This window comes from Sceloporus undulatus, chromosome 10, assembly GCF_019175285.1.
Source record: "Sceloporus undulatus isolate JIND9_A2432 ecotype Alabama chromosome 10, SceUnd_v1.1, whole genome shotgun sequence".
Lineage (NCBI taxonomy): Eukaryota > Metazoa > Chordata > Lepidosauria > Squamata > Phrynosomatidae > Sceloporus > Sceloporus undulatus.
The window spans coordinates 868,947-881,081 of NC_056531.1; the positions used below are offsets into that span (position 1 = coordinate 868,947).

Sequence of the window (12,135 nt, forward strand, 5' to 3'; positions counted from 1 at the left end):
GCTGTGGGGGCTCTCTAGTGACATTTCCTGCATGGCAGGGGGTTGGACTGGATGCCCCTTGTGGTCTCTTCCAACTCTACGATTCTATGATCCTACATCCCATAATGCTGAAATATGATTACAGCTTCCCAGAGAAAATTGGTTAAATTATAGGAATGGGGAAACTGTTGCACCCTGTGGCTTCAATTTCCCCCTTTTTGCTTCCATTTTCTAGAAACCTCATTCACACTTGGAAGCTCTGCCTGCCTGCACTTGTAGCTGTGAGCTCTGGACACAAAGGTTTTCCTGTTGAGCTTGGGACCCCCTACTTCGCTGCTGTCACAGTCCGGGTAAGCTTGACAACTACTTGAAATGCTTAACAAGAACTCTATGGCTGAATAAAGTAGGAGAAGGAGAAGCTCTAGTCTCTTTCTTCAAAGGCTGTGTCTGAACTAGGACTGTAAAGAATATTGGCAAATCTTCATGCGCTCAACAAGAAAGCATGTGTTGACATGCTGAGAGAAAATACTGGGGGGAAAACTCCCAACCACTGTGAGATTTTTCAGCCTTGAGTAAGAGCAAAGAAGATGAACACATTGTAAATATGTTCATTTTCACCTGGGTGATGTTCTGGTGGCCATTCTGGGCTACTTCGAGTTCTAGACATGCAAGTATGCTGGGCCAGCACTGCATGGCCTGTAACACTTCAGGAGAACAATGAACTGTTGCACAAGGGGATACTGGACACCTCCTTATACAAACATTATTTATTTATTTATTGCACTTATATCCTACCTTTCTCCCTAAATGGAATCCAAGGTGGCTTATGATGATTTTTAAAAGGATACCATCGTTGATGGCATCAAAAGTTGCTGAGACGTTGAGCAGAACCAACAGTGATTTGCTGGTCAATGACCGAATAAACTTTTACATACAACCAACAGTGACACACTCCCGCTCTCTAGTTATGTGTAGGTCATTTATCAAGGCGACCAAAGCTGTCTCCATCCCATAACCAGGCCTGAAGCCAGATTGAAATGGATCTAGATAATCTGTTTCATTCAGGACCGCATGGAGCTGGGAGGTCATAACATGCTCCAGCACCTTGCCTCCAAAAGAGGATATTAGCAATTGGCTGATAGCTCTCCAGTATAGCGGGATTCGGAGGGAATAATGGCTTCACCGCAGTCTCTTTTAGACAAGATGGAAACCTACTTTGCTGTAGTGAGGCATTCACTCTCTCTTTGCCCAGTTCTCCTGTCCCCACATACAGCAATGTTGTGCCTTGTGATTGTTCTTGATATGACCCTCTCCAGACCACCCTCTTGTCTTAGCAAGAAAAAATGAAACGTCTCCCCTGGAAGTGTCCTGAAATCTATCTTTTTAATAGATTGCACCCTCCTTCCTTAAACATTTTTTAAAATCTCTTTTTCAAAACCAGAAGTGTTTGTTTTGGCTCTTTGGGCAGTCTTGGGGCCCTCAGAGGGTTCCAGGGGCAGAAGGTTGGTCCCCAACCCATAGATGTGCCAACCCAGCTAAAACCACAAAGAGTTGGGAGATAAAGTGTAAAAGGGTATCATTCTTTCCTCCTCCCAGTGATCTTCCCCTCTCTCTTTGGAAAAGAGTAGACCTTCTACTTTGATTTAGAGCTGAAAAGGAGCTGTACAGAAAGCCAGTCAAGAAGGGAATATATATGTTAGGGATCTATCCAGTAGCCTTTGAAACCCTTGGTTTCCTGTCATCTCAACAGTCTGGATTAATGTTCTCTTTCTGTTTCAAATACTCCACAAGTGGCAATGGGTGGCTCCAAGGCTAGTGGGGCTGCAAATCCACTCCAGTGTTTAGTCCAAACAGCAAAGGAGCTATCTAAAGATGCTTAACCACTGTGCCCCATATAGATCATCCATCAGTCCAGGATGCAGTTGACTCTCCACTGTGTTCTCTTGTTCCAGGCTGCATCCTGACTCCTCTCCTGCTTCCAGATCTACGGGGCTCTTTACCTGAGACCCTGGCAGCGAAGCTTCTGTATCCCCCCAGGTGACACCTTCTGTTGCACCTTATGAATCTGAGGACTCAGGTTGCTCTCACCCTGCCTGCCTAATCCCCCTTTTTCATTGGAGAAAGGCGCAGCTGGGTCTCCAGCAAACCGGGCTGCGTGAGTGCGCTCTGCCCTGTAATCTGATAGGACGTGTGCACAGTGCATGGCTTGAGCTGGGCTCGGTGCACAGCAAAGGGCTTCTATTTTTGGCCAAGGAGCCTGATTAGGGGAGACACGGAAAGCCGAAACGTGGAATCTTCAGAGAGACAGAGCAAAAGAAGTGTGTGTGTGTGTGTGTGTGTGAGAGAGAGAGAGACCCTTCCTCCTTCATTTCCCACAAGAGATCTCTGTAAACCAGTGATGTGGCTTACTGAAAGCCAATGCTTGTCTGCGTTGGAAACCAAGTGTCTGTTCTTGACATGCTAAGAATTTGACAGATATAGATATCATGTAAAAAAAGGAAAGCCTGTGATGTAGATATCAAATAATTAAAATGGCTGAGAGCATCAAATTGAACTAGGCTCCACTGGGGAAACATATGCATGATTTTGTGTTCAGGGTCATTGGAACTGTTGTCAAGGTGCAGGGATCTCCACCTTGGCGGATTGGTTATCAATTTTGCCTACAGGCCTACCGTCTCTTTTTTCCTGATCAGTGACATTAAATCCCCTTGGGACAATTTCTGCTTGAGAGGCAGCTGAAAGGAATCTGAGACCTCTCTTAGCTCTCACCAAGAAAACTGCCTTTATTGACCCCAAACAGTTTACCTGGTAGAGTGGAGGGAATCAGATCAAGGAATTGGGCTTCTCATCACAAGAGAACTGTTTAGAGGAAGGATGCAAAGCATCTCAGACTTGCCAAAGTACTTAACATCACTTAACCTCTAGAATAACAGAGGAAGGGAAGGAGGAACTGGCACGTAACTCACACCCCATAGATGTGGGGAGGTAGAAAACCAAATATGCCAGCAAACACATTGGTTAGCACCATTCTAGCACTCAGTTTCGTTGCTCAGACCACAATTGCATTCCCCCCCCCCCCCTTTCTTCATATAATCTTAGAGGTAGGAGAATTGTTTCACATCTCACCTGACCCCAATGGTGAGAGCATGACCCATTCCAGGTTCAGGAAACCACACCAACATAAAGGGGTGTGAATAGGTGGGTTGCTGCATGTGTCTTTATTAAAGTGTTTAGAATTGCTTTTCATTTAATTGTGGTTTAATCTCCTAAATACAATTTTGGTGCTTTTAGCTGTATCTCTCTTCCTGTTCTAGTAATTTCTTGTTGTGGCGCAGCTTCAGCCTCAGTTTTGAGGGAAAGGCAACCAAATGCTTCAGTGCTTTGAAATTGTTGGATATAACCATAGATAAATATGCAAATAATTTATAAACAAATTATACCTTGAATTAATAAATGAATCAGCTCCATAAATCAGACCTTTTTAATTGCAGCTCTCCAGCAATTCACATCAGCCCTAGTTAGGATAGTTAATAGTGAGGAATTGTGGGAAATCCAGTCAAACAACATCTGGATGCCCACGTAATTCCCACCATTGGGGAGCCCATCCCATCCATTCCAGGTTATATACATGCCTACATCCAGCCATTTTCTTGTCCAGGATACTCACTTCCACTTTCTACCTGATGCTTCCTACTCTCTTTGGGCGCTGAGGCAAGAATGGGTTGGATGGAAGAAGAGTTCAGCAGCTTCCATCTTTCAGATGTTTTGTTTTCAGAGTAATTGAAAAGGAAGAATAGGAAAGTAACAAGTTGCTTTTAAAAATGACAGACATATGCATGCCTAATTACTTTGGATGGGGCAGCCTTGGAGCGACTGTATAACTATTTTACTTTAAAAAGTAACTTTCCGAGTTGCTCTGGATCCCTCCAGTGTTTGCTTTAAAACATGTCAGGCAAGCTGGTCCCAGATCTGGCACTCCACTTCTTCACTTGGCCCTTATCAAAATGCAGACAAGACACCAGGCAGGAAAGCTGATGCGCCTTAAATCTAAGTGAGTGTTCTCCTACCCAGAGCAGAGCATTGTTGTGCTTGCCCCAAAGCATCTGACAACCTTAATGTGCTTCTGAACCTGACCTTTTACATTCTGGCCTGCGGGATTTTCTCAGAGCTGCCATGGTGAGGCCACGCACACTGCTAGATGTGGCCTTTTCACACGATGTACATCACAAATCTTGCCATCCAAACTTTGTTCTATGTGAGCCTGCAGCATTCTTAGTAAATGGAATGAAAGTCGAAAGGTTACTTGACTGGAGATCCAGGTGGTAGGCAGCAAGAAGTACAATCACAGAAAGATCTGCTGGGGTCTGGATGTAGAATAATGGTGGACACCTTAGGGGTGTATCTGCTGCACACTTACATCAGTAGGATATCACTTTAACTGTCACAGTTCCCTACTGTGGAATCCTGGGATTTGTGTGGTATCTAGAATTCTCTGTGGAAGAGCTTTTCTTCTTCGTGGTCTCTACGAATCATACAAATGGGTTTCACTGCGCCTGCGCAGTGCTGTTCGGAACCTACTGGAATCACTGGGCAAAGTTTACTTTGCAACATATAGAAACTTTTTGGCGGTAACTCCGTTCACTCGTTATAAGGCCCTTGCCTTCCCGCTCTTTCCCCAGTTCCTTTTTTCTGCCGTGTTAGCTGCTGTTGGAACTTCGCTCGTCGCTTTCTCTGATCAGAATCACTGGCTATTTGACTTTGGACCGTTCTTGACCATTCTATTTCTTGACCTCCCTATTGTACTTCGACCTTGGACTGTCTGACTTCGCTCTTGCATTCTCCTTTGGCTTTGTCAATCCGGAAAGATGTCCCCTCCCTTCAAAAAGTGCGACGTGTGTGGGGGCAAACTCCCGGTTCAAGACCTGCATTCGTCGTGCTTGCTTTGCTTGGGCAAGGACCATGACATGAAGGCTTGTCAGTTGTGTAGGTCCATGACGTCCCAAGCAAGGAAGAATCGGGAGTCCCGCTTGACCTCGGCCATTGCACAGGGTAAGGTTCATGGTGAGGGTTCCCGTCCGGCTTCCGCCCCGTCTCCAGCGACTTTACCCTTGGCCCCCAAGCCCCGGGAGAGCCCTGCGAGTGCCGTGTCTGCACCCCCGGCAACCACTACACCTTCTCTTGTGGCCCGCGGCCCAGACAGGTCCAGCGCCACCGACAAGCCCCCAAAGCACCCCCACAAGACTTCGGGGACTGAGGGTTCGACAGCCGCAGCCTCCCCGGCTCTAACATCATCTCGCTCCGGTTCCGCCTCCGGTGTCGGTACTGACCGTGACCCTTCCGTCTCATCTCACAAGTCCAAGTCGGCTAAAAAGAAGGACAAGGGGGCTAATGAAAAGGAGGATCGTGCTCCAACAGCTGGCGCATCAAAATCCAGCTCTCCTGTCAAGCCGAGACCCTCCAAGTCCGGAACTCCTGTGATTGTGGACCTGGAGGACAACCCTTTCTTCCCTCCGGAGACACCAAAGGCTCCTAAAGAGAAAGGCCAAGGCCATAGAGTCTGCATCGTCGGCCCCGAAGCAGAAGAGACTGCGGGAGGAGTCTTCCAAAGGAGCCTCCACATCCAAGGGTGCTTCTAAGTCTTCCGACCATCGCTCGGGTTCTAAGCACCACTCTCCGGACCGTCCAGCCCCGACCCCACAGCCTGCGGCTCGGCCCCGGACGGAGGCCCGGGAACAGCCCCCATCAGGGACAATTGAGGCTAGTCCAGCCCTGAGTCCTCCACGATTTACCACCGCCCCCCTTGGGGACTCTTGAGATGAAGGCTCGCTGTCGGGAGGACGCCGCTCCCCAACTCCAGTCCCATGTCCGCCTGCCCTGTGGCCTTCGGGTGTCGAGCCGGAAGATCCTGAGGTCTTCTATGACTCTGAGGCGGACCGGTACTACATGGAGGTCCCTCGAGATACGGCGCTGCGCAGATTTGAGGGCAGACGCCATCGTCAGATCCTGAAGGGTAAGGCCTCGGTACCGACTCCCAAGCCTTTAGACCCAGGAACAACTAAAGCTGCAGTGACCCGTCTGGACCCGAGGGCTCGTCCTTCAACATCCGCTCATGACCAGCCCAGGGTAGATGATTTCACTATCCAGTCGGACACTGAATCGGACTTGGTGCAGGTGCTGTCCCCAGCTTCCCAGTCTGATGATGAGCTCTCGCTTCAAGATTTTCCACAGGACATGCATCACCCAGAGCCAGCCTCCCCCATGGATGACCTGAGGACTTTTAGCGAACACATCATCAAGATGTCCAGGGCCCTGGACATCGAGTTGGCTTACCCCGAGGAGACAGCTCGGGACCCGGTAGAGCGCCGCGTACATGGCCGGATCCCAACCCCACCGTCCATCCCTCTCCTACCATCGCTAGAGACCATCATCAAGAGGTCTTGGGAGACTCCTGCTTCCCTGGTCGGGACCTCACGCAAGATAGAGGCACTCTACCGTGTCTCCCCTGCAAGCTGTGCCTGGCTGTCGACGCACCCTAAACAAAACTCTGCTATTGTGGAGGGTGCCCAGATTGCCTCTACCCACAAACAGGCGACCTCTCCTGTAGACCGTGAGGCCCGCAAAATTGATGGACTAGCCAAGAAGGCATACTCTGCGGCCTCGCTTGCCGTCAAGGCCATTAACTACACGGCCTGTATGGGTGCGTACGTCCAGGCCCTTATGGAGGGTGTCTCTCCCTTGGTTCCGGACATCCCAGACAACGTGCAGAGGTAGCTCGTCGAGATTCGAGACGAGACACACTCTATCGGCGGCTGGCTTATCACTGCGTCCCGGAACATGGCCAACTGTGTAGGAAGGGCCATGTCAGCGTCGATGGCACTCCGTCGACACGCCTGGCTGCGCGGCACGGACCTCACCCCAGGAGTCAAGGCGGCCATTGAAGAGATGCCCTTGGACGACTCTGGTCTCTTCAATACGGACACAATACGGACACTGATGACCGTTTAAACCACAAGTTCAAGATGAAGGCTGCAGCCAAGAAACATGGCATGTCTTCCTCCGTGTTGACACCGTTCCGGAAGAAGCAGCGCCCATGGCAGCCTCAAGGTCAGTCCTTCTGACCTTATGGCCAGGAGCGCCAATATCAACACCAGGGCTCCCAACGTTCCAGGTACCCCTCCCAGTCGTCCTCCTCTTCTGGCAGGCGAGGCGGCCCTCCCCGGTACCGAAAGCCCCGCAGGCAGGACACCGAACAGTCCAAGAAAAGATCTTGAAATGTCCCTGCGCGCTTCGCCCCAGCTCCCTTCTTTCTGAACATCCTCCAGCCTTTTTCTAACATCTGGGCTTCCATTACGACGGACTCGTGAGCGCTTGACATCGTCCGTAGGGGTTATGCCCTCGAGTTCCAGGAGCTCCCTCCAACCGGAGCCTTCATGTCCACCCACCCCTCGGATACCCTTCTCGACGAAGTGCGCACCTTGTTAGACAAGGGGGAAATCTCCCCCTTACCGCCCGATCAACATTCCAGGTCTTTTTTCTCCAGGTACTTCACGGTACCGAAGGCTGATGGGGGCATCAGGCCTATCTTGGACTTGAGGGGGTTGAACCTGTTCCTTGAATACCGCCGGTTTCAGATGGTAACCTTGGCTTCTATTCTGCCGCTTCTCCACCAGGGCCTGTGGTTCGCGACCGTCGACCTGAAGGACGCATATTTCCACATCGGAATTCGGGAGTCCCACTGGAGATTCCTCGCCTTCACCGTCGGCTCCGCCGCTTACCACTACAACGTGCTCCCTTTTGGCCTTGCCACGGCCAGTGGTAGCATACCTTCATCAGAAGGGCTACAGAGTCTTCCCTTACCTGGATGACTGGTTGTTTGTCGCCGACTCACAACAGGAGCTCCAAGAGGCAGTCTCATTCGCCTTGCACCTTTTGGGTTCCCTCGGACTGGTCGTCAACGAGGAGAAGTCCCACTTCACCCCGACCAGACAGGCCAAGTTCATCAGAGCCATCCTCGACTCCGAAAGATGCTCCGCCTTTCTCCCTCCAGACCGTTTCCAGGCGTTGGTGGCATCGCTGAGACCTTGCATCTCTCACAGAAGAGTGAGGGCCAGGGACGTCAACGACGTTCGTGACACCGTGGGCAAGACTTCGCCTCCGTCCACTGCAGTCCTGGTTCCTCTCAGTCTTCTCTCTGATGGAAGACCCTCCGTCCAAGTGGCTCACGGTACCGAGACCGGTGGCCGCTTCACTGAGATGGTGGCTGGACGACCGCAACGTCTGCATCGGGATGCCCTTCCATCAACCTCAGCCCCAATTGACCTTGACAACCGATGCCTCTCTGGAGGGCTGGGGCACCCACCTGCTCGACCTTGTGGTCAAGGACAAGTGGTCAGCCCAAGACAAGCTTCTCCACATCAATGCCTTGGAGATGCTCGCAGTCGAAAAGGCTTTGAGGGCATTTGAATCCGCTGTCGCAGGCAAGGTGGTCCTCCTGAGGACGGACAACACCACCGTGATGTATTACATCAACAAGCAGGGAGGCACCAGATCCAAGACTCTGCTCGAGACGACTCTTCGCATTTGGGATTGGTGCATCCAGAGACAGGTGCTCCTCCAGGCGATTCACCTTCCAGGAGAGGACAACGAGCTTGCGGACCGCCTAAGCAGATCCCCTTCGGTGTGCCACGAGTGGAGGCTCCATCCGGAGACGGTCAGCGACCTATTCGATCGGTGGGGAACCCCTCAGCTCGACCTCTTCGCGACCGAATGGAACAGCCACTGTCCCCAGTTCTGCTCCAGGAGGCAAATGGACGGATCCCTCGGAGACGCGTTCGCCTTCACGTGGACGGGAGAGCTGCCTTCCGCCTTCCCTCCCTCCCCTCTCATCATCAGGGTGGTGTCCAAGATGACGACGGACCGATCGGATGCGATCCTGATCACGCCGTGGTGGCTGAGACAGCCCTGGTTCCCATCCCCCCTCCACCTCTCCAGGAGATGCTTCCTCCGCCTCGACTTCCGTCCGGACCTGCTGTCGATCCAGGACGGCTGGATTCTGCACCCGGACATCGAGAGCTTGCCACTGGTGGCCTGGAGAATCCAGCCCTAGCCTCACTGCCGGACGCGGTGAGGACAGTGATTCTGGCTGCGCAGAAGCCATCCACCCAGCGGTCCTATGCCCTGAAGTGGAGGAGGTTTAGCCTCTTCCTTGATCGAAAGGGCTTGTCTCCTGCTCAAGTTTCCACTCCAGTGGTGCTGGAGTTCTTGATAGCACTGTTGGATGAGGGGTTGTGCCTCACATCCATCAAGTGCTACCTCTCTGCCATTTGTTCCAGGTACCAGTTTGGGGGTAGGGCTTCCTTTTTTAGAGACCCCCTGGTGAAGGGGTTCCTGAAAGGGTGTGCTAACCTGCACCCTCCTGTGTCGGTACCGACTCCGGCTTGGAGCTTGGAGTCGGTGCTAGCCGCGCTCCAATCCAAGCCCTTTGAACCGATGACCACAGCGGACTTGAGACTACTGACTTGGAAAACCGCTTTTCTTGTGGCCATCACCTCTGCCCGCCGTGCGGGCGAACTCTGTGCCTTGCGGAGGGACCAGCCCTTCCTGAGGTTTCACAAGAACAAGGTGGTTCTCCGGACAGACATTACTTTTTTACCGAAGGTTGTGTCTGCTTTCCACATGTGCCAGGACATTGTATTGCCTACTCTCGCTTCCAATCCGACGTCGGATGCGGAGCGGAGCGGAGCCTGCACTCTCTTGATGTCAGGAGAGCACTGGCATTTTACCTGGACAGAACTGCTGCCTCCAGTCGGTCCGAGAGACTTTTCCAATGCTACTCGGAACCGAAGAAGGGGTTGCCCGTGTCTGCGCAGAGGCTTTCCAAATGGGTGGCTGGTACCATCCACCTCTGCTATGAACTGCTGGGCAAACCTCTCCCTGGCAGGGTTCAATCACACTCCACGAGAGCAGTGTCAGCATCCTCTGCATTCCTGTCGGGGATTCCCTTGGAGGATGTCTGTAAGGCTGTTGTCTGGTCCCAACCTCTGACTTTTATTAAGCATTATAGGTTGGACACCAGAGCTATCCGAGATGCAGCTTTCGGGAGGGCTGTGTTGGTTTCAGGGTTACATTGATTGCACTTCTGATGTGTTTGGTCCTCAGCATTTCTGTACATAATGCCACTGTTTTTGCATTCTGTTGACTGTGGGTTTGCACAATTTCAATGGGACTGGTCTTGCACGCCCCTTTGTTCCCTTCTCAGGTTTTGCAATGTTATTGCTATGTTTGGTTTGTGCATGAACAAAAAGACTGACTCTTTTTATGGTTCAAGGTGTTTATTATTGTAATAAATATACCTTTGGTTTACCATAGCTTTGGTTTCAGGACACTCCCTCCGCCGCTTACCTAAGCTTGTCAGTCTAAACCCATTTGTATGATTCGCAGAGACCACGAAGAAGAAGGACAGGTTGCTTACCTGTAACAGTATTTCTTCGAGTGGTCATCTGCGAATACATACAAATCCCACCCGTCCATCCCCTCAGTGTCCTGCTCTTATTGGCTCTTTCCATCACCTGCTTGGCGGAAAAATTGCGGAACTGGGGAAAGAGCGGGAAGGCAAGGGCCTTATAACGGGTGGGTGGAGTTACCGCCAAAAAGTTTCTATATGTTGCAAAGTAAACTTTGCCCAGTGATTCCAGTAGGTTCCGAACAGCACTGTGCAGGCGCAGTGAAACCCATTTGTATGTATTCGCAGATGACCACTCGAAGTAATACTGTTACAGGTAAGCAACCTGTCCTTCTCACTCCCCTGAAGTCCAACACTAGAGCTCCTTGGCAGAGAATTCAAAACATCAAAACTGCAAATCACAAGGTTGCCTGGGATGGAGCCATGAAGGTCTAAGTGGTACCAAAATGCTATTACTGTGTAGTGCATATGGACTCTAAATGTCACATCAGGGCATTTCCAGATGCTCATTGTGCTAGGAACTAGCAGCTTGGGCACTTTTTCATCTTTAGATTGTGACATGATATGCCCAAAGTACAACAGCCTCAGTTTTGTCATCTTCAGTTCTAGTAAAAGTGCAGCCTTCATTTGCTCTAGGACTCCATTTATTTGGTTATATTTTTAAAGGCATCAATGATAGCATAAGTCACAAACACTTTTGGTGAGGATACAAGAGAGGGTCTTCAAGATGTCTGCTTCAGGGCTGTGGAACTCCTTCCCACATTAAGCTGGGTTGCTGTCCTCTCTGTTCTCCTTCCACCGACAGGCAAAGACCTTTAAATTTAGGCAGGTTTTCCCATTAGCAGGTTGGTGCAGCAGTGTTTTGTTTCTTTAAATGGAGAAAGATACAAATAAATACAGTGGCACACGTCTAGGACCATGGGCAAGTACCTGTAAAAGTCCGCCCAAACTTGCCTAAAGCATCAGCTAGGACACAGACCAGGAAGACCCCAGCGACCAATGCCATTGCCTGGTCACCTGGTGTTGTCTTTGCTTGATAGGTTGTGACTGAAATTATTGCTGTTGTTGAAGATTACATAAGCAACATGGCGTGGGAAGACACGGCAGCATCCTTTCGGTGCGGCTGTTCCACCAAAAGCATATTTTCATCTCAAAATAACCTCCTCAACTGAACATACAAAACAATCTGGCTAAAATTAAAACAGCCATTTGATGCCTCCGTCTGTTGCTGCCTGAGGCTTTTTCATTATCCTTCTCACCACTGCCTCCCCCCTTCTCTTTTTGCAAGTTCACTGAAACAGAAAGGAATGTATTTTTGGGCACATTGGCTTCAAGCCTCATGGGCTAAGATGGATGCTAGCGCAGGTGATTCAGCCTCATGTCCATGCATGGCCAAGCCCCAACTGAAGGCCATTCCGAACTACAGGGCTAAGACTCAAAGCCTTGTCTAGCAGTTACATCCAGTTTCTGCTGTTCCAAGTGAGGTGTGGATGAGTGGAATCTTTTCTGCGTCGTTTCTGTAAAGTTAAAAAACAGTAAACATTAAAAAATTGGTCCTCCTCTGGTCTCTCTTTCCAAATAAAAGGAAAAAGCATCTGCCACTGCTGCTTTGAGGGGAGGCAGGCCCTCCAGGCTCATCAGGCCATCTGCTAAAGAAGTCATCACAGATGTGCCTTGGAGGGAGCCATCACTCT

The 12,135-nt window shown here is 50.5% G+C and overlaps 1 protein-coding gene across 1 annotated transcript in view; it reads left to right on the top strand.

Annotated features, from left to right (window-relative positions):
- The first annotated feature begins 214 nt into the window (after positions 1-214).
- CABP1 (calcium binding protein 1) overlaps positions 215-12,135 on the top strand; it is a 66,013-nt gene continuing 54,092 nt past the window's right edge. Inside the window, exon 1 of the mRNA XM_042441557.1 lies at positions 215-329. The gene's annotated coding sequence lies outside the window, so the exon portion shown is untranslated. The remainder of the gene's footprint in view (positions 330-12,135) is intronic.